The sequence below is a fragment of the Pristis pectinata genome, chromosome 11 (assembly GCF_009764475.1).
Source record: "Pristis pectinata isolate sPriPec2 chromosome 11, sPriPec2.1.pri, whole genome shotgun sequence".
NCBI classification, from domain to species: Eukaryota; Metazoa; Chordata; class Chondrichthyes; order Rhinopristiformes; family Pristidae; genus Pristis; species Pristis pectinata.
This window is the reverse complement of record NC_067415.1, coordinates 75,672,903-75,696,709: the sequence shown is the minus strand read 5'-3', so window position 1 is coordinate 75,696,709 and position 23,807 is coordinate 75,672,903.

Below are 23,807 nucleotides of genomic sequence, written 5' to 3'. Positions count from 1 at the left end.
CTATTGTTTCAACAGTGGGAGGCAAAGACAAACTCCACAGACCCTTTAATGCATTCAATTACTCAGCTGGGACAAGAAGGGAGACAGGGAAATCTCCCTCACCATTTACGTAAAACAAAACGGGAATTCTTCTCTCAGTGGGACAATATTAATTTTCAATGTTCAGTAATCACCATACAGCAAATATCTTCTTTGAAATATCTTTTAGACTAATGTGGATGATCGTTTTAATTTGATTGCTATAAGTATATCATGCTTATTTGTAATATTTGTAATTCCATGTGTATCTACACTTTAAACAATAAAAGGTTGCATGTTTTTATGATGCAAAATATATTAATAGATTGAACCTAATTTGACTTCCTGAATAATTCCTGCAAATAATAATTACTAGTTAGACTCAAAAAGCAGAGGATCCACTTATGCTTCACATTTACCTCTGCTGCATTCCCCAAAGTGAATCCCATCTGCTTTTGGGAGCTCTCATTGCAATATCCAGTGATTGCAGGATAAGCACACCATTTTTTGGTCAATACTTTCCTATTAGCCTCATAGATCCATACATCATCGTCTTGCTTGCCTGGAGTGGGCTTATCTTTGTTGCAGAAGTTGGCTTTGATTTATCTAACACCCAGGTTAATGAGGGATGGAGACCAGTGTGGCTCCAAGCGTAATGCACTCCAGTACAGAAATGCTTGAGCAGGATCAAGTGATAATCCATAGTAGACTAAAAGGCCCAGCTCTTACACAAATGCAACATTTGTCAAATGCAGCAATAGGACACTAATATTATCACACCATACATTTATGTTATTTTGGACTTTAATATATTTCTCAAGTATATATCCTGATTATGCTTTCAGGAATTCATTAGCAAACATCATAAATAAGCTGATAAAATTGGCACAATTGGTCAGCAGTATTGATTTTTTCCAAGTCATTAAACCCTCGCCAAGTGCTTGATACATTTTAAATAATACTGGGCTATATAAATAGTTTGATCCACCACTTAAAACTCTCTCTGGGAGGGAGTGAAAGAAATCACAAATAATACATCTGTCATTGGAAGGATGAAAATACAGGCTTAAATTTAGCTGTAAACACCGGACAAAATGTTTAAATGACCTGTCACAAATAAAGCACCTTGTAATATATCTGTAACATGCAATCAATGCCAAAACGTGGGAAGTTTATTTAATTATGAGTGAGGTGGGTACATCCCCAAAACACACTTGTGTCATATGCACACAATATATGCACATGCTTATCGATACACACACGCATGCATGTATGGTCTAACATTCAAAAATACATGTATGCTTGCAGAGGTATGAGTGTAGGTGCATATATGTTCATGCATGTATGCATAGTCATGTGCACAGATGCATTTGTTTCTCCAAAACCTCCCATTGCTCCAGTTACTTGCTAAATGGCATAAAATTGCACCAACAAATTGGGTCTCCCACTGGTTAATGGAGGGACTTCTTTCCTTGAGTACAAAAAAATAGATGGAACTTGCACCAAGAATCACCATACTTACAGACTCCCTTCTCAATTTATCCATCTAGAAACGTATCTAGTAAATCCTTTCACAGTGCAGAAGTGTCCTCCGTAGGAAAGTCCTTCAATGTTGTGAAAATTACTTGGAGGTCTGAAGATTGGGAAGGTCTTAGAAACCAGAGAAGAATGACGAACAAAAAAAAGAGGGAAGGGAGGTGGGGGAAATAGATTTTGAAAGTAAGCTAGCCAGAAATATAAGCCCAGGTTGTAAAAGCCTCAACAAATTTGTAAAATGAGCAGAGTTGCAGAAATAAATAATGGTCTCTTAAAAGCTGAAACAGGAGAATGAATCCAAGCAAGCCTGATAAAGTATGCAAACCCTGTGTGAGTTCAGATCCAAAACCAATCTAGTCCAAACTTTGGTTCAACACCAAAACTTCTGAGGAAATCAGGACTCAAAAACAGTTAATCAACTAGATTTACACTGCCTTTTGGCTCCCGATTTTTGTGTTTTTATGGCATATATCATCTAGCTCAATCAACTGTTTCTGGACTGCAAATTTGGATCTACAAGTTGAATGAGTTTACTTTAAGTACCATAATTGAAGTTATTGGGCCAGATTTGGCTCGGGAGTCCATAGGGAACTGTCAGATGCAGTGCTCATGTCTGTGCACTGTAGTGTGGAAGTAAGGAAGGTCCAGGAGCTCAGACGCAGCACATCTTGCTTCATCTTCAACACTGAATCCAGGGGTATTTCTGTAACCAAGGGGCCAGATATAAAGCGTATGACACCCCTTAACTTTGTGAGAGCCATATCTACTGTATCTAATATTTGAATGAGGTTGCTGAATTCTGTGAAAAAAGCAAGTGCTTTGTATTTTTGTTTAACTTTGGTGTTTAATGAGTTTGTCTTCTATTAAAATTTTAGATATTCTTTTTAATTTTCTTCAATTAAATGTATTTCAGCTGTCACAAAATGTTTCTAAACCATGCAGGCTGTTAGAAGGCTTTCAGGGTAGTTTTTGGACAGGACCTCAGTGTGTGCCTTCTGAGCTCACACTGCTGCACTTGGACCGCTCAACCTTGAGGAACACCCATTGCAACATGGCCATTTGGATAATGGGAACCACGTTCCTGCAAGACACAAGTGCAATCATGAGGGATGGATCAGACCAAAATAACATCAAATAAAGAAACATAGGAAGGAGTAGGCCACTTGGTCCCTCATGTCTACAACACCATTGAATAAGTTTATGGCTGATCATTTATCTAGCACTAATTTCCTGCACTAATCCTAATGCCTTTGATTCCACAAAAATCCAAAAATCCATTGGTGTCTGTCTTAAATATATTTAAAAGACCTAAGTTTACACAGTCTATTGGGTAGAGGGTTCCAAAGATTCACTACCTTCCGGGTGAAGAAATTCCTCCTGATCTCCATCCTGAATGGCCGACCCCTTATTCTGCGACTGTGGCTCCTGATTCTGGACACTCTATCCAAAGGATGCATTAACTCTGCATTCACTCTGTCCAGCCCAGTAGAACTGTGCATCTTTTAATGAGATCAGCTTATCCTTCCGAACTCTCTTTAAATACAGACTCAGTCTTAATCTCTCCTCACAGGACAATATCCCCCAGTTCTGGACTGAATCTAATGAACCTTCATTTCACTCTCATTATCCCAGGTATCTATTTCCTCAGGCAGGGAAACCGGGCCTATATATAAAATTCCAAGTGTGTAGGATCGAGCATGATCCAATCCATTAGTGTAGAACAGAAATAGTACTAACCCAAACACCAAGACCTTCGGTAGCCTGTAAAGTATTCAACCCCCTCCCACCTCATTACAATGATAAGCATTGCCCTTCCAGTCATTATTCATTTTCTCCACCTTTCAGCCACTTGGTTATGTTTGCTTCCATCCACTTTGAGCTGATATTTTAATGTTTCACATTGATGCTCTCCGGGGGATAATCATAATGTTTATGAAAGTCCTTCGCCAGCTGTTGATGCATTCTGATAGAACATGTCAAAATGCAGCCTACCTCACCACTTATGAAGAGCTGAGAATGAAAGTTGTTGAGCTCCTCTCCGTGAGTTCAGTGTTCAGCTCCAGGCACCACTGGGACTTGTGATGTTGATTTCTTTATATATATTCTGTCAGATTCAGTCATCAGTTCTTACACTGGCTTTTAAATGAAAGTCATATTTGACAAGTGGGACCCTAAATTATTTTGTTAAGAATTGCTAACCTGTTAACTACCTTGCACAATTCTTAGACCTGTCAAATCTAACTTATTCCCAGTGACAGTTACAGTTTGTGAAATAGTGAAGCTTCACTCTGAGTGGTACACTGCAAGAAACAACTTCACTTGATTCATGCGTTTGAAATTCATGTCATTGTTTACTTCTTAGAAGTTGTTTCCAATTACCAGACTTCGTCAATGCCAACATTGGTGGTTTTGTTTGGTCTGCCTTTGAGGAAACATCTGATTTTTGGGCACATCTTCAACAGATAGTAAGACATTTCCTTTTTTAATGGTTTTCTGGTATGCGGTGAGTTTTGATGTTCATTGTGATAAAGGATGTCACTGTTGGGAAGCGGAAAAGATATTTTGGTCTCTCCCGTCAAGTTCAATTCAGCCTTACTGACATGGAAGAGGTAATGGGCCACATTTTCTCTGTTTTCACTCAACAATGCATTTGAGCTGCAATTGTTAGATCCTACTCTATATTTTTTTAACGTTTCACATTAGCCTTCTATTATGATCTAAGTGAGTTTGCCAATTTGGACCATGCAGTCCATGTCAAATGCAGTGTTGTGTGTCAGGTTCGTCCTTGCAATAAATGGGCTGAAGTTGACAATCTAATTTCATGTTGGACTTTGCAGTAGTAATATATTGATAGTTCTGGACTTGTTGGGGTTCTGACCATACAAGCATGTGTGCTCAACATGATGACATTATGGCTTTTGCACTGTTTTAAAATATGTTGTTGGCCAAATATAACCCCATGCATAATGTCAGATTTGGACTGGGAGGTTGGTATTAAACAATACAGTTTAACTTCTGGTGTCCTAGGTTCTGTTCTGACGTTGGGTGCTGTCTGTGTGGAGTTCACATGCTCCCTCTGTGGCCACGTGAGTTTCCCTCAGGTGTTCTGGTTTCCCACCACAAGCCAGGAATAGTTTGGTTGTTGGGTTGATTGGTTACTGGAAATTCCCCGTGGTGTATGTGAGTGGCAGGAGAAACACATGGAGTTACTCAGGAAAACCTAACAATACTCTTCTATGAACCTTGCAAGCAACGCTTGTTTAAAGCTAGAAATAGGACTGAGGATTTTTTTCTAGGCCCCTATCTTTGACTATTTCTGAGACACTATTGCCTTGAAATTCATTCCAGATCAACAGCACTAAACGCAGAACCAGACAGTCATTGTGTATTCTCTCTGCTTCTGAAGTTTGGTTTCAATAACTTCAGTGAAGCTTCATTTCAAATGTAGAGTAAAACACACAACTACTGCTGTATGATGCCTTTATTGTGACTGACAGGGAAGAACTTCTTGGCACTTGCACTTTACGAAAATCAGTCAGTATCCCAACAATAACCATTATCAACAGGGATTCCTAGGAACATTTTAATAGTCAACGTAGTAAATGCTCTGCAATCAAAGAATCTGCATAAAGTATTACACCTGCTTCTGTAAAGATATGTCCATTATTTTCAGCAGTTTATAGAGCATAGAACACCAGGGGGAATCTTTGCAGAAGTTAAATTATACTGATCACAAAATCCATAATGCATTGAAAGCATAGCACCAGCACAAGGTACAGGATTTATAAAACGGCATGAAGCCACAGAAATTCACTGCTACTACTGAAGGAATGCAGAGCCTGAAAAATGCCACCATTTAGTCTGTGCATATGCCTGAAGTTAATGACATGATACGCTGATTCATTCTCTCCAAATAGCAAAAGGAAAATATAAGCAAGATTTCTGCGATTGGCATGTGTGCCATAAATGTTGTTGTTCACCAGCTCATCCTTGGTGGAATAAAAACAGAACTGACAAAGGGTCTTTGATCTGAAGCAGTAACTCTGTTTCCCTTTCCACAGATGTTGCCTAACCTGCTGAACATTTCCAGCACATTCTGTTTTTATTTCAGATTTTAATATCTGTTTATTAGTCACATGTACATCGAAACACACAGTGAAATGCGTCTTTTTGTGTTAATAACCAATGCAGTCTGAGAGTGTGCTGGGGGCAGCCCGGAAGTGTCACCACGCTTCTGGCACCAACATAGCATGCCCACAACTTCCTAACCCGTACGTCTTTTGGAATGTGGGAGGAAACTGGAGCACCCGGCGGAAACCCACGCAGTCACGGGGAGAACGTACAAACTCCTTACAGGCAGCGGCGGAATTGAACCCGGGTCACTGGCGCTGTAATAGCGTTACGCTACACTACTGTTCTAGCATCTGCAGGTTTTTTAATTCTCACGCATGTTAGAGCTTGAATCTGACATGTGAACTGAAAACTACTGGCCTTTGAAGTTATTTTGAGAGCCTATCATGGGTGATGTGGTGGAGGGTGACAATGAGAGGAGGTGCAAGGAGTGGACCAACAAGAACCCTGGCAAATCTGCAGGAAAAAAAGGTACAGAAAGAAAGGGCTTGCAAGATTTGCATTGTAATGATCACAGGTAACTTTAATTTTCATGTCGATTGAATAAATCAAATTGACAAAGCTTGCTTTAAAACCACCTTTGTGGGGTGTATTTGGAACAGATTGGAAGAATTAATGGGATTATTGCTCAAGTTCTCCAATCCTTTAAGAGCAGCACAGTGGTGCAGCTTGTAGAGCCACCACCTCACAGCGCTAGAGACCTGGGTTCAATGCTGACCTTGGATACTGCTTGTGTGGAGTTTGCACATTCTCCCTGTGACTGCATGGGTTTCATATTGGAAGGATGGGCATGGGCAAAGACTTGCGGGTGTTTAGGCTATTTGTAAATTGCCCATTGTGTGCTGATGAGTGGTAGAACCGGGGGGTGGGGGTGGATGAGGAGAATGGATGCAGAATAAAAAGTGGGACTAATGTAGGAATAATGTAAGTGGTTTGTTGATGGTTCGATATGGTCTTGGTGGGCCAAAGGTCCTGTTTCCCTGCTGTACCTCTCTATGATTCGATGACTCTATTCTTAGAAAAATATGTGGTGGAACCAGTTGAGGAATAGGCTATCTTGGTTCTGGCCATGTATAAAGAAGCAGGATTACTAAATAATCTCATGGTAAAGGATTCTCTGGGGAAAAGTGATCATAATATGATAGAATTTCATATTTAGTTTGAGAATGAGTAAGTAGCATCTTAAACTTAAATAAGGGCACATTGGTGCAGCTTGCAGAGCTGATGCCAATGATCTGGGTCCAATCCTGATCTCTGGTACTGCCTGGTTGGAGTTTGTATGTTCTCCCTGTGACCATGTGGGCTTCCACTGGTTGCTCCAGTTTCCTCCCATATCCCAAAGAAGTGCAAGTTCATTGGTTAACTGATCACTGTATGTTGCCTCTGGTGTGATGATCACTGCTAGAATTTGAGGGAATTTGATGGGAATGTAGGGTGAATAGTTAATAGGGGAAACATTAGTGGGGGAATGGGATTGCTATATGAGCTGGCATAGACTCATTGGGCCTAATGGCCTCCTTCCATGTTGCAAGGAAATTTGGAAATATGGAAAATGCAAAGATATGAAGGAACTGTTGGATTAAGTGGGTTGGTAAAACAATATGACAGGTAAAACTGTAGATAAGTAGTGACAGACATCAAAGGAAATACTTCATAAATCTCAACAAAGGTATATTGCATTGGGAAATGGAGATACTAGAGAAGGTTGATCCATTCCTGGCTCACTAATGAGTTAAGGCTGCTACCAAATTGAAGGAAAAGTTATATAATGTTGTAAAGATTTGTGGTAGGCCAGAAGATCTGAAAAGTTTAGAAACCAGCAAAGGATGATGATAAACAACAATAAAGGAAGAGAAACTAGATTATCAGGATAAACAAGCAGGGAATATAACAGCAAATAATAAAAGCTTCTACAAGAACATAGAAAGGAAGAGAGTAGCTAAGGTAAGCGGCCATTTCTAGAGGAGGAAATGAGGGAATTAATAATGCAAAATAAGGAAATAACAAGACTTTGAATAAGTATTTTGTATCTGTCTTCACAGTAGAAGACACAAAAAGCTGCCCAGTAATAAGATAAGATATCTTTATTAGTCACATGTACATCGAAACACACAGTGAAATGCATTTTTTGCGTAGAGTGTTCTGGGGGCAGCCCACAAGTGTCGCCATGCTTCTGGCGCCAACGTAGCATGCCCACAACTTCTTAACCCGTATGTCTTTGGAATGTGGGAGGAAACCATAGCACCCAGAGGAAACCCACGCAGGCATGGGGAGAACGTACAAACTCCTTACAGACAGCGGCTGGAATTGAACCCGGGTCGCTGGCGCTGTAATAGTGTTATGCTAACCGCTACATTACTGTGCCTGCCAAAGTCTGGAGGCAAAATGGAGAGAGGCACTTAAAATAATCACTATCATCAGGGGAAAAAAATGGGACTAAGGCTGACAAGTCCCCTAGTTCTGATAGCTTGTATCCTAGGGTGTTAAGAGAAGTGGTTGCAGCAATGATGGATAAAATGGTTGTGATCTTTCAAAATTCTCTAGGTTCTAGATAGGTGCCAGTGGATAGGAAACTCCAAATTTAATTCTCCACCCCCTCCCACATTCAAGAAAGGAGGGAGACAGAAAGCAGGAGACTGCAGGCTAGTTAACCTGACATTTGTCATTGGTAATTGGTTTATTATTGTCACATGTACCGAGATACAGTGATAGGCTTAGTTTTGCGTGTCATCCATACAGATCATTTCAAAACATAAGTACATTGAGTTAGTACAAAGGGAAAAGCAATAACAGAATGCAGAATATAGTGTTACGGATACAGAGAAAGTGCAGTGCAGGTAGACAATGAAGTGCAAGAACCATTACGAAGTAAATTGTGAGGTCAACAGTTCATCTTTATCGTTCAAAAGATCTGTTCAAGAGTCTAATAACATGTCGTTGGGAACATGTTGGAATCCATCATTGGGAAAGTAGTAGCAGGGTATTTAGAATATCATAAGGAAACCAAGCAAAGGCAACATGGGTTTATGAAAGCATAATCACATTTGACAAATTTATTAGAGATCAGTGAAGATGTTACGGGCCAGGTGAATGAAAGAATGTCAGTAGATGCAATGAATTTGGAATTACGGAAGGAATTTGACAAGGTAAGAGCTCATGGTTTTGAGTGTAATGTACTAGCATAGATAGAGGATTGGCAAACTAACAGAATATAGAGAGTCAGAATAAATGGACCTCTTTTGGATTGTAGAGCTCAAAGTAATGTGATGTACAGGGAGCAGTGATCTGCTCTCTTTTATTTACAATCAATAATCTGTATTAATGGCTTGAGGGGGATTGAATGTATTGTCAGCCAAATTTTCTGACAATGCAAAGATAGGTACAAAAGCTGAAAACAAGCTGCTGGAGGAACTCAGCAGGTCAGGCAGCATCTATGGAGGTAAAGAGATTGTCGATGTTTCGGGTTGAGACCCTACATCAGGGCTGAGTGTATAAAGGGAAGATAACCAGTATAAAGAGGTGAGAGTGGAAGCAAATTGTGAGGAGGACGCTAAGATTCTGCACAGAAGACTAAGTGGGTTATTGATGATGGAATATAATGTGGAGAATACTTTTGCTTATTCAGTTCAGAAGGAAGACAGAAAAGCAGAATATTGTTTAAATGATGAGAGACCACAGAATGCCGTAATACCAAAATGATCTGAATGTCTTCATAATGAAACACAGAAAATTAGCCTGCAGATACAGCCTTAGTTAGGAAAGGAAGTGGAATAAAGACAGAAAAAGCTAGATATAGTCAGCAGGTCAGGCCACACCCATGAGAAGAGAAACAGAGTTAACGTTTCAGGTCAAAGACCTTTCTGTTTTATTTTAGATTTCGAGCATCTGCGGTTTTTATTTTGATTTTCCAGGGAAGTGGAATGTTGACCTTTATTGTTAAAGGGTGTGGAGTATTAAAGTAGGGAAGTCTTCCTGAAGTTGGACTGGCCAGTGGTGAGATCACACCTGGTACACGACATGAAGTTTTGGTCTCATTATTTACAGAGGGATATATCTGCTTTGGGGGCAGTTCAGAGAAATTTTACTAGGTTATTTTCTGGGAAGAAGGTATTGTGTCATCATGAAAGTTTGAGAAGGTTGGGCCTATACCCATTGGAGTTTAGAAAAATGAGGGGTGATCTTACTAAAGCATGCAACATTCTGAGCAGAAGTGGGGGATGTTTGATAGAGTAGTTGGTTAGAGAATGTTTCCCATTGTGACAGAATCTCAAAGTAAGGGCCATGGCATTAGAATAAAGGGTCTCGGCTTCAGAGTAGAGATGAGAAACCCGTTGTCTTAGAGGGTCCTGAATCCTCTATGCCAGGTGTCTATGAAGCCAAATCATTGAGTATATTTGAGGTTGAGAGAGACAGAGTTTTGATCTCCGGTTGTAAAGGCAAAAAAGTTCAACTGAAGACAGGATTAGAGTATCCATTATTTTAGTGAATGATGGAACTTGCTCAAGGGGTCAAATGATTTAATTCTGCTCACATTCTTATGGTCTTTTATCCTTATTTGAAAGCACATATGCATTCGGTATATCCATAATTCAGGATGCAAGGAAGAGATAGTCGCGTGTCGGTCATTGCTCGTCACTCCTTGGTCATGACACAGAAACTCTGAACTTTGATTAATCAGCAGTGCAAGATTTCCCACCTATGTGTCTGCCTGGACCCTAAATACATAAGGATGCCTAAAGGCAAAGAGAAAGAAACAAATGAGACAAACACCTTTATAGAGTGACAGTGAGATAATGAGAAACAGTGGAAAGAGAGAGTGAGGCCCACAAATGCACACAGGGAAAGAAAAGTACATAGTTTAAAAGGAAGGCAGTCTAGCTGTTTAAAGCATCCCATAACTTGGAGAGATCAAGACAGAATTATCCCAGCAAGTAGCGCTGCTGCCTCATTTGATGGATTAGACAATACCTTTGTCTCATGTTACAAGGTAGGTTCAACCAATGACTAGGCAGGCACGGTAGTGTAGTGGTTAGTGTAACGCTTTACAACACCAGTGACTCAGGTTCAAATCCGGCCACTGTCGGTAAGGAGTTTGTACGTTCTCCCCGTGTCTGCGTGGGTTTCCTCCCACATTCCAAAGACATACGGGTTAGGAAGTTGTGGGCATGCTACGTTGGTGCTGGAAACGTGGCGACATTTGCGGGCTGCCCCCAGAACACTCTACGCAAAAAGATGCAGTTCACTGTGTGTTTCAATGTACATGTGACTAATAAAGATATCTTTTTTCATCTAATCTTAGCTGAAAGGTATTTACAAGCTCAGTCAATCACATTGTTCATTGATTGTTAAGTCATAGAGTCACACAGCACAGAAACAGGTGCTTCACCCCACTAAGTACATGCTGACCTTCAAGCACCCATTTACACCAATCTGATTTTATTCTCTCCACATTCTCCTCATCCCCGTACCCCCTCCCCCCCACCCCCGATTCTAGCACTCACCTACACACCGGTGGCAAGTTAAATCTACCAGCTTGCACATCTCTGGGATGTTGGAGGTAACCCACGTGGTCACAGTGAGAACATGCAATCTCCACACAGACAGCACCACAGGTCAGGATTGAACCCAGGTCACTGGAGCTGTGAGGCAGCAGTTCTACCAGATGCATGGCCAGGTTGTATTTGTGATAATCAGGCAGTATTTATAAAGACAGAAACAGAGTTATTGGTTTAGATTGAAGGTCTTTCATAAAGTTTGTAGAGTTTTTGAGAAAGTACAGTGCAAGGGACAAGGAAAAATTGGATTGTGAGAGATGAGGGTTGGGGGGGCAATAGAAAACAGTGAGGTATTGGCCAGTGGAGAATAGAGATAAATAATTGTTATAAGTAATGACAATGTACAGTAAAAGTGTGTGATATTGTACGGAACCGAAGGAGGTGAATAGTATTGTAAAATACTACTAAAATAGTTGGCTAAAAGGTCAAAATGTCAACTGGAGCCGCCCAGAGGCTCCTTCATAGGCAAGGTCCCAAATTCATCTCACTTCAGCCTTTCCTTTCTATGATCTATGGCCCCAGACAACTTCCAGTTGAAGCAAAAATATAGTTATATTTCTCTGAATGCAATGAACTGTACTTTCTCCTCATGATCCAGTCTCCTCTACAACAGAGAGAACAAACACAGATTGGGTAATCCCTTTGCTAAAAACTTCCATTTATTCGTCAAGTAAGGCACTGACTTCTTGGCCACATTAACCCTCCATCCCATTACCACCTCGACTGCTCATCCCACTTCACCTCCTGAAATGCTCCAGTGAAGTTCATGCAAGCTGGAGGAAAAACTACCAGAACTTTTCAGCTTTCCAGAACTCGATATTGAGTCTGACAAATTTACATCTACTCCTGTTTTTTCCAACAGCAATGATTAACAAGTGAAGACAGCCACTGGGATTGGGAAGAGGCAATCGGCTGGTGCTTCAGACAACTTGCCCGACTCCTCCGGGATTGATCTACCTTTTTCTCTTCTATTCCTACATTATGAAGGTCTTTTTACCATGACAGTTTTTTTTTGTCATCATGGATTCCATCCAATAAGGAGACGACTGTATATTTATGAATCAGTCAGAAGAAAGTGCAAGGTAGATGGTGAGAGGATGTTTCCCTTTGTGAGGGAATCTAAAAGTGGGGACCACAGCTTCCGAATAAGTAGCTGAATGACAACTCCCTTGAAAACTATTCACCACCTGTATTTTCAGACCTTTCACTTGAAAAAATGGTGTATTAAATGTGCCTAACTTTCCAATATATGACCCAGTAGGAAAGGCTCCACATGACGAATGCAAAGTCAAAATATGATTCCCCCAATCTCCGATGTGATGTCAACTGGAGTCACCCAGAGGCTCCTTCACAGGGCGTAAAGGAAAATCCCATAATATTTTCATTCAGGCCTTCTAGGCAACTAGAGTGGTATTGATAAGAGCAGACTATTGCAGAAAATCCCACACTCAGTTCCATCCTATTTGGCAGCATAGGATGGATTTTCCAGCTGGTGGGATCAGTCCCCGCTGGAATGAAGTGTACATGAGAGAGCCAGGAAAGGCAGCAGGGAATACTTTATGTCAGATCCCCACCCGATTATGGCAGCTAGCACAGAATATGCAATAGCTTCATTTTGAAATGTTAATGGATGCTAAGAGGTCCCAGCATATTTTCTCATCCGTTTAGGAAGGGATCATACTGTGCTCTTGCTGCTCTCTCATCTGGCAAAGAGGGAAGCCCCATGTGCAAAGAAACCCTTAAAGGGGCAGAGGCCATTTTGTATGTTTTATTAATTACTATTTCCTCAAAGGGTTTTTAGTGCCGTTTGTTCGTTAAGTCTTTGTTTTAATGCTCCTGGCAGGAGCATAGGGAGGGAACATTTTCCTGGAAACAAATGCAACTAAATATTGTTTAGAAGACCCCTGTTAGCCAATAAAGGCAGGACCCGAAGAGTGAGAAGTTAGAAAATTAAGGGAATTTCAAAGTAAAATTTCACAGCAGTTCAGAAAACAACAAGGCACCTAACTGCACCTAACAGTGTCCAAAGCTATGTAGCAGACCAAAGTAAAATACGTGATTGTGAGTTCCTTTTCAAGTTACTCAAATGCAGCTTTTAAACCAAAATGTAGAGTTAGGATCCAGACCGTTCACCCACCTTTTAAGTCCTGAGCTATATTTGCAAGTCTTGATGTATTATTGGGTTATAATTGAAGACAACTACTTTTGGAGTCTTCATGTTAATTGCAGAACTGTTCCCAAGGACACTTGCAGCCAGCTGATCTGTACCAAAGGGATAATGCTACCAAAGGCACTCAAGCTTTATGTTACCATCCACAGTGTTGCCTTGGTGCCCTTCCAGGCTCTCTGAAGGGTCATCTGCAGTATCAGCCAATGTGCTGTGCACATATGTATCAGACAAATGACAAATGCATTGATCAGCAGAACCAGCCCTTTCATCTTCTGCCCGCTAAATAGTAATAGAAGCATCGCCCAGGTACTGAATTTCACTGCACTGCTGCAAGTCTTCTGGAGGGCAGCCATACGGTTTGACAACCACCTACTTCCTCTAACACTTGATTCTTCTCGCCACCATCCGATGTCACTGAATCTCACCGACTGTGTTCTGTAGCTTGTGTGCAACCATAATAATTGCTTTTAAGCAGAAGTGAATGTTGGGATCTATTGTCTGATTCCAGACAACTGGAAATGCTGGCAATTAGCTCTACCAAGGCTCCAATAGCAAAACAGGACCAAATATTAGTTGCAGCTTCATAAGGAGCTTGGAATGCAATATTTTGGGCTAAATCAAGCTGTCTTTGGTCCGCACACAGAATTGGAATTGTTGATTGGTTTATTATTGTCACATGTACCAAGATACAGTCAAAAGCTTTTGTTGGGTGGAGTACACATCCCTGTCTGTATCAATGGTGCTGAAGCGGAGATGGTTGAGAGCTTCAAATTCCAAGGTGCAAAAACTTAGACGCTATGGCCAAGAGAGCACACCAGTGCCTCTACTTCCTCAGAAGGGTAAGGAAATTCAGCATGTCATGATGACCCTCACCAGTTTTCCAGATGTACCACAGAAAGCATCCTATCTGATGCATCACAACTGAGTACGGCACTGCTCTGCTTAAGACCACAAGGAATTGCAGAGTGTTGTGAACGCAGCCCAGCCCATCATGAAAACCAGCCTCCCTTCCATTGACTACGTCTACACTTCCCACTGCCTCAGGAATGCAGTCAACCTAATCAAGGACCCCTCCCACCCTGTTCATTCTCTCTTCTCCCCCTTCTCGGTCTTCACCCACCCACCCTTACGTGGCCCAGATGAGTTGACTCTCCAGCCTGGAATCAGGCGATGAGGTGTAACAAGGGCTCAGTGGCCACTGGGCCTCAGTTAGCGCATCCCTGAGGCAACACTCCCGACAAGCCCTGACAACCTTTGATAGGAGGCCCTCCCATGCCCCCCCCCATCAAAGATGGGACAAAATTTTTGACAATTTTTAAATATCTGTGTTTCTTGGAAGCATTTTAAGCATAATATTGCTGTTTAAAACTAGTTTAAGTAAAAGTAATATTGTAAATAATTTAAAAATATGAAAATAAAATTGATTAAACCTTCACTATAGATGACTATTCTATCCTCACCTAAGACTGCTCTTCCTTTAGAATTGCTCTTATTTAACTATTTATTGTCAGAGAATCACCTGCAACAGTTTCTCTCCTCAAGCCTGCACTGTTGACTCTGGAAGTCCCCAAGAATCTCATCTTGGCCCTCTTCAAATCCCATTCGCATGCTCGCCCTTGGCGATACCATTCAAAGACACAATGTCTGGGTCTCCACGTACGTTGGCGAAACCCGTTTCCAACTACCTACTCCTCTTTACTCCCAGATTGGTCATATGATTTGTCTGCCATCCAATTCAGGATAAACGGAAATTTCATACAGCCAATCAAAAGGAAGGTTAAAGCCTTTGTCTGTGGTTCCCACCCAACACAGCTCCATGGCCTTCATTGCCATGTCTGGACACTAAAGCTGATCCAGAGCAGTTGCATCCTTGCTGCTGTGCTTGACACAAACCTGATTTTACAACTCTCTATCTGCTCCATGATTGAAATAGATTATCTGCAGGTCCGTAGTACCATTTAACCCCAGTCACTCCTGCCATCTTAGTTCATCTGATGAACTCCCACTCTCACTGCTGTCTTTCTCACTTGCAGACATGTCCTCCACCCAAAATAATGTGGAAACCATCTAAATCGTTGCTTCCTTACATTAATACATTCCAGTCTTGCTCATCCATTAGGTTTGTATTTTCCGACAAGTGCTGGCTTATTTTTTTGTCAATGCCTTGAGGTTAAAATCCAAAGCTCTGCATTTCAGTCCCTCTGTGGTTTCACCCCAATCTCGCTCAGTTCACTCCCCCACCCCTACCACAGCAACTCATCCTTGTCTCTTTCCAATCCCACCAACCTTCCAGGGACCTGCATTCCTCTAATCCTAGTCTCCTCAACATACCTGGGATATTGTGTACAAGTCTGGCCTCCCTACTTATGGAAGCATGTACTAGTGATAGGGGGATGTAAAACAATTTCATTGGATTGATTCCTGGGATAGCCTAGAATGAAGAATTAGCAGACTGTGCCTGTGCTCTCAAGATTGGAAGAAAGAGAGGTATTTTCATCGAAGCACACTAAACTCTTGTGGGGATTGACAAAGTGGATGGAAGGCTGATTTTTTAAAATATATTTTCATTCAAGCAATGTGGACTTCACAGGCTGAGCCAGCATTTAATTGCCTATCCCCAGTTGCCCTTGAGAAGATGGTGGTGAGATGCCTTCTTGAACTGCTGCAGTCCTTGAGGTGTGGATATACCCCGGTTGGGTGTTTAGAACCCAGGAGTCACAGTCTAAATAAGGTGTCAGCTATTCAAGATAGGGATGAGAATTTCCTTTGTACAGAGGGTGGTGAATCTTTAGAATTCTCTACCCAAGAGGGCTGTGGAGGATCAGTTACTGAGGATATTCAGAGTCAAGATTGTTAGGTTTTTGTCTATGGATGGAATTAATGGATATGGAGTTCTGCAGGAAAGTGGCACAGAGGCAAAGGATTAGCCAACATCTGATTGGATAATGAAGCAGGCACAAGGTGTCCAATGGCATACACTATTATGTCATTATGGGTGCACTTCATGTCTGACCCCTCAGCTAATGCCATAGTTGGCTGGTATACGTGGCATGACCCCATTTGTTTATACCTGCTCATCAACCGCGAGTAAACAGGCAAGTTTTGATTAACTTTTATTTATTTTGCTTTATGTTATTAATGAATCTTTCATTGGTTTATTTATTTTAAATAAACTTTTATAATTTTTTTATTTTTAAAAAATATTTAGGTCTCTCTAAATAGTTAATAAATGACTCTGAAGGGTCTACTGCCCAATGACCAGTTGGTGGTTGAGACCCATTCCACTTCACTTAACAGAGGATCATAACAACCAGGTCCCCAACATGATTGGTCCCACTGACACGCAGATACAAAGTATGGCCACAGGAAGGGCAGGGGTTGCGAGTGCAAGATTGGACACAATCAGACAAAAAAGAGTATTAATTCCCAGAAACGCAACACAGAAAGAAGCCATAGAGGTACCGTGCACTGTGCCAGCATTCATTCCATTACTCAGCGAATTTTTCTATCTTTGTTACAAAATGAATTAAGTGATAATTTTCTGCAGAAACCAGATGAAGCAGGATTTAAAGTGGAGTGAGCCATTTTCCAGGTCTCTTTACACACTGCGGTAGTTTCAGTGCTGTTGTTTATTCGAGCAGCCTGTCTGAATCAGAAGGAAGTCTCATAAATTTCTTTAAATCAGAGTTCTCTGAGAAAGGGAGGATCCTGAATGTTTTGTATCTATGGATTGAAAATGATGCTTCTGAGGACATCCCAGTCAGTGAAACCTAGTCTGCAAGAATATGTAAGTGTTGTAATTTCCTTTATGAGAAGCGGGAGAAATAAGTGTTCCTTCAAGCTTCACAAGGATAGCCTGGGTCTCACGAGTAATACCAGGGCCTCTGCTGCCTTGGTCGTGCCTCCCCCTCACCCACAGGAAAGTTGCTGTGAACCCATACCCCGCAGCTACTTTTCTGAGTGACAGAGATTGACACTGAGCTCCAATATTCAGCTACTGGCAGCTGGACAGCTGCCTCGGTCTGCTTGCTTCAGGCAGGCAGCTGGCTTTCAAAGTGGGCCAGACCTCTCTCTGCTTGTGATGATCGTGCCATCCTTAATGCCCAGACAGTATCCTGGAAGAGTTATAAAATTCTACCTCTAACTTTAGCCCATTATCTCAGCTTTCCAATATAAAAATGTTAACACAGACATCAGACTAATAAATGAAAATTAATTAAGTACTCATTTTGCAAGGGCTCATCATTAAACTCCATTTCCCAGTTTATTTCTATTGCATTAAGACAGCTTTTCTTATATATAAGGCACTATAATTGTAAATTATTGTAAGATTGAAAAATAATATTGGAAATTACAAACTGTTTATAAAGGCAAAGTTTAATTATGCTTCAATATTCACTTCTCACTCATTTACATTGGATATTTTATATTGATAAGTGAAAATTACTCGTTAATTGTATGCAAAAAGCAAATGTATAATTTCTCTTTTGTGCTACATATGAATTTACAAATCTGGATGGGGACCACCTCGAGAATTGGAGGAAAGGTTAATCAGATAACAAAACAGTAACCATGTTAAACCTCCTTGCTTCTCCACCTACTTTAAGGCATTCCTCTTAAACTACCTGTCTTAACTTATCCATCTTTGGGATGGTATTAAATATTCTTTGACAATCCTCCCACAAAATGGTGATGGATATTTTGATACAATGAAAGCACTATATAAATGAGTCATCTCTTCAATGATTCAATCTCCACAGCTCTCAAGGGGGGAGAATTCCAAAGATCCATGACCCTCTGAGAGAAGAACTTCCTCTGATTCTCTGCCATAAATAATGACCTCCTTATTCCAAGACTTTGCTCCCAAGTTCCAGACTCCCCCCCCCCCACCCCCAACAATAGGAAACATTCTTTCCACATCTATTCTGCCCAGCCACTCAGCATCTTATGTTATTTAATGTTGATGTTAGACTTGCTCTTGTTGGCAAATTGCCCAGTACTTATGTGGTGTGAATATTACTTAACATTTGTTACCTTGAACCTGAGTTTTGTTGGACGTAAGCATGTATTGCTTCATTATCTGAGGAGCTGTGAAGTGATCTGAACATTTTGCAATTCTACTCAGAGCCTCCTCTCCCCATCCTGGGTTATTCGTCAGCTCCCGTAGAGGATAGGAAGTTTGAAGATTGAAACAGTGTTTAACCAGCTAAAATGGTTCAGATTTCATGCCGGTGGCACTAGAGGTGTGGTGTGGTACAGTGCGATGTGATCATTCCTTGCAACACCCACCCATTGCAAACTATAGCAATGGATTGACCCCTTCCATTCTGTAACAACAGCCTGAGTTTAGGGGAGTTTTCCTTGATGCCTTGCCAAGTAATAAGTGAACGTCCTGGCATACACAGTAACTGATGCTTTTTGGAGAACTTGTATAGCAAAGCTCAAATCATTAATTAAGATTAATTAAGATTAAAATGTAACTCACACGCAGTGCAAACATTAGCTGCTTTGATCTTGTGCTGTTATGTGGAATGTCTGTACTGGGCATGGGGGTTTTTTTGTAGGTTATTTCTGGTGACATTGGCACTTTGTGAAGCAATCACTTGTCTCTGTTTAAAGCCAAAATTCTCAGCCAGCACCTCCCCAATTGACATCCCTCAGGCTGCAAAGAGCCAATGATAGGCAGCTGGTGGATAGACCCTGAGTCTCCATTGGGTCACATGGTCCCCAGCAGCTGCAGGAACAGCCGAGTCCAGACAAGGAGCTGGGGTTAATTATCATTTTATTCACCAGCAATTTAGCCCAGCAGGTAGAAGTAAAAGACTGAAGTGCTTCACCCAACATTCACAGAACCAGATATTATTCCACTTTAACAATCATAATGGTTCCTTTAATATTCTCTTCAGAATTTTACTATCAAGTTAAAATAACTACAATAGATTTTTTTCTAGGACTCTGATTTCTTGCAATGACAAATTGTGGATAGTTCTACATATTCTCAGTGGGAACTTTCACCAGCTAGTGGAAACAATTTAATTCATTGGTTCTATTTGTGACTTACTAACTGAGTAAACTGCTGCAGTCACCGTACCAACATTCACACTTTGAGTTTTCACCATGACATTATGAATTTCAAACACAAAATAGAATGTTAAGAGGAAATTGGTTTGGATCTAGGAAGAAAAATTGTGTCGTTTGCTCAAGAGAAATTAAATTTAAACCAGGAAATGCTCTAAATACTAGATAGATCAGTCTGGAGGACAAAGGCAATGCTAATATTTTGATGAGGGAAATATTAATGAACTTAAAATGACTATCAAATCGTCATGTTCTGCAGTGGCTCCATGGTAATAGTCTTGCCTCTGAGCCAGAATGATGTAGATTCAAGTCACAGAAATTAGAACAAGGTCCACTAAGGGAGTTTTGCAATGTTGATGTTTTCGGGGGAGAAATTTGTCCTTGGTTGCTTGTGTTAAACATGCAATATAGAGGTACCTGCATTGTACTAGTTTGAAGACTTCAAAAGTTATTGAAATTCCCTTCAATGAAAGTTTAGAAGTACAGACACTAATTTACTACACAGACACAAGTGACCTAACTTGAATTTCTAAAGTGTGATGCTAAAGCTCTGATGCTCTCTCAGGTAGACATAGAAGATCCCATAGCGCTGCATTCAAGAAAAATGAGGATATTTTTACAAATGCCCTGGCTGATATGTGTTCCTTAACCAATAGTACAAAAAACAATTTTATGATCTTTATTTCCTTCCTGTTTTGGGGACCTTGTTATGTTGCAATTGATGGTCCTATTTCCTACATTACAACCATAGACCCACTTCAAAATGTACTTCATTGGCTGGGAAATTCTGATGACATCCAAAGCTGCTACATAGCACAATTTTTCTTTAAATTATAATGTTATGAAGAGCTATTTCTCATCTTATGGTTCATTCCTCAATGGACACATTGGACAAGAATTTCAACAGTTGCAGCTGAATCACATATGCATTCTCTTTATCTCAGTTTAGATGTGGGTAACACAGTGGCACAGCTAATAGAGCCTCTGCCTCACAGCACCAGAGACCCAGGTTCCATCCTGACCTGTGGGGAGTTTGCACGTTCTCCCTGTGACTGCATGGGTTTCCTCCGGGTGGTCCAGTTTCTTCCCACATCCCAACGACATGCAGGGTGGAAGGTTAATTGGCCACTGTAAGTTGCCCGAGTGTGTAGGTGAGTGGTAGAATCTGGGGGAGAGTTGTAGGAAGAATAAAAAATAGGATTAATGCAGGATCAGTGCAAATGGCTGCCTGATGGACAGCACAGACTTGATGGGCTGAATTGCCTGTTTCCATGCTGTATCTCTTTATGACTCCACATATACTATAAATAAGAGTTATCATCAATGTTACATATCTGGTAGTCTTACCACTTAAATCAATAGATTTCATTGAACATGGCCCAATGTGATTTTATTCTCTTTGGTAATCCTGTTTTAACATAGAATATCGAACTGTACAGCACAGGAATAGGATCTTTGGCCCACAGTGTTGTGCCGGACTAATTAACCTAATGACACCGAGTCCCTTCTGCCTGCACATGGTCCATATCCCTCCATTCTATACATGCGTTTTGAGACCCTTCATCTCAGCCGACTGTCCATTTCCCTCCATAGATGCTGCCTGATCTGCTGAGTTCCTCCAGCTTTTTGTGTGTTGCTCCAGATTCCAGCATCTGCAGTCTCTTGTGTCTCCATCTGTGGAAGGGTGGAGACCAAAGGAGACTGAATGACACAAGTGGTCGAGGTGCTGGACGAAAGAGGGTGGTGAAAGCCTGTTAATTGCAGTTAATAAGCCTGGTTGAGATGGAAATAGAAGGAGGTGAATGGACATTGATGGGGTAGAGGCAGGCGCTCTAACATCTGGGAGGCAGAGGGGAGCAGTTCGTAGAGCCACTGCCTCATAGCACCGGAGATCCAGGTTCAATCCTGACCTCGGCTGCCGTCCATGCGGGGTTTGCATGTTCTCCCTGTGATGACATGGGTTTTACTCCTGGCGCTCCAATTTCCTCCCACATCCCAAAGATGTGCACGTTGGTTGGTTAATTTGCCACTATAAATCCCCCCTGTGTGAGGTGAGCGGTGGAACCTAGAGGGAGATGATGAGGATGTGGAGAGAATAAAAAGGGGGATGAAAGTAGGATCAATGTAAATGGGTGGCTAATGGTCAGCAGAGACTCGATGGGCTGAAGGGCCTGTTTCCATGCTGTTTGACCTCTATAATTCTAAGTATTTAGAGAAGGAAAAATGTCATGGCATAGAAGGCTATGGGCCGAGTTCTCAAAAATGGGTTTAGCATAGCTAGATATCTGATGGCTGGAATGGCCACAGAGGGCGGAAGGGCCTTTTTAATGCTGTATGGCTCTATGTTTCCCGGTTCTAAAAAAAGGAGGAGAGAGAGAAAATGTGCTGGATCTGCTGAAAATACAAAACATTGCAGATGCTGGAATTCTGAGACAAATACAGAGAATGTTGGAAATACTCAGCATTCCAGGAAGCATCTGTGGAGAGAAAAACGGGGTTAACATTATGGGCTGATGACGTTTGGACATCAATGACTAGTTCTGATGCAAATTGGAAAGGCCAATTATCTGAAATAGTTGAATTCAATGTTAAGTCCTAAGGGCTGCAACATGCCCAGTTGGAAGATGAGATGCTGCTCCTTGAACTTCAACTTTATTGGATTTTTTTTTCAGTGCATCTACATAGGACATCATTGGATAGGGTAAAGGCCAAAACTCAGAGAGTTCAGTCTGGAAGTGGGATGGAGAATTGAAGTGAAAGCTCAAGGTCCCCTTAAGCACTGAATCAGTCACTCTATCTGCACTTGCTTTCTCCAGTGCAGATTGTGAGCAGTAAATTCAGCACAGTAAACCGAAAAGGGCACAAGTGAATTGCTTCTTCAGCTGGGAGAAGTGTTTGGGCTCCTCGGCTGATTTGTATGTTGTCTGAAGGATCCAGGTTGGAACAATGAAATAAGCAGAGTTGTAGGTGTGGGTATTGGATGGTGGCTGACAGTGACACGTGGATCCATTGTGGAATTGGAGGAAACGCATTGTTTACTCTAGACCTCATAAGATCATCCTGCTGGAAGACATAGTTACCTCACAAAGAGCTTACACGCACCTAAAAAGATTGATGCACTGTGCTGTGACTGCTCTCAATCCAGTTTTATCAAGAGTTTCTAACAAGAGTTAGGTCACCAATTTGAAGAATCAATGACAACAATTGGCAACAATGAATCAATGAATCAATAACGACAATTTCAGCCATGGCTGATGGCTTCGTAAAGAGCATCCTATTATGATACACAAAGACCATATAATCCAATCTATAAGCCAATGACTGAATATTCCAAGCAACACAAGAAGATTTCTAATAAATGAAACAAATCTTCAAACTTAATTTGCAAACAATATCACAATTTCAATGCTGTTTGAATTATTTTATATGACAATGCAGAACTAGCAAGAAATTAACCTAATTTAACACTCAATTCACTCTTCATGTTTATAGAAACTTGTTTCTTTGAACAAGTAATAAGTATGCAGCTGAATAGAAACTGGTTGCATATTTCGGGATAACTACATTTGTTAGAAACATTCTCACTGATACTGCAGCTGAATTTGCCCTTTAATAATTTGGTTAGTGCCTTAGGCTGTGGAGGGAATGGTTTCTGTCACAAAAAACAGTATTGTACATGCACGGAATATCCTTGAAATGTTAACGGGAATACCCGGGCACAACTTGAAAACCAAGCCCGTTAGTTCTTGTGGAATAAATCAAATATTTTATAGGGGATGTGTGTTGCCTTTTTTACTTGTATGGCATAATTTAATATATTACCTTGTGCCTGCAGCGTTGCTGAGTTATAGGTCCTTCACAGCAGTGAAAGATCAATGGGATTGCCCTAGAGTTGGTATCTTATCTTCCAGGAGCTCTATTAAGCACGCTGACTGAATTCCGACGGACTTGGAACACTGTTTTTTGTGACAGATTTCATAGTGTTACGTGACTTTCTTAAAGAAATGAGAGACCTGACAGCATATGGTTGTGAAAAGCCACCAGATTTCATAGTACATGTGTTCCAGCTGGTCCCAGTATTCAAGCGTATGAACTAGGGAATGTCACAACTCTCCTAACTCTTGCCTCTGGCAGGTGTTTGTTAGGTGTCTGTCTACTAAGTACCTTGTAATTAGCATACCCCTGAGCGATGCCTGTCATCTTACATCTGTAAGTTTCACGAGGGCACTGTTAACATCTCTATATTCATTTCTCTAATGTCCCGGACTTGGATTTTTAGTGTAGTGCTGTCTGCAACATCAGTGTTTGATGGATGAAGC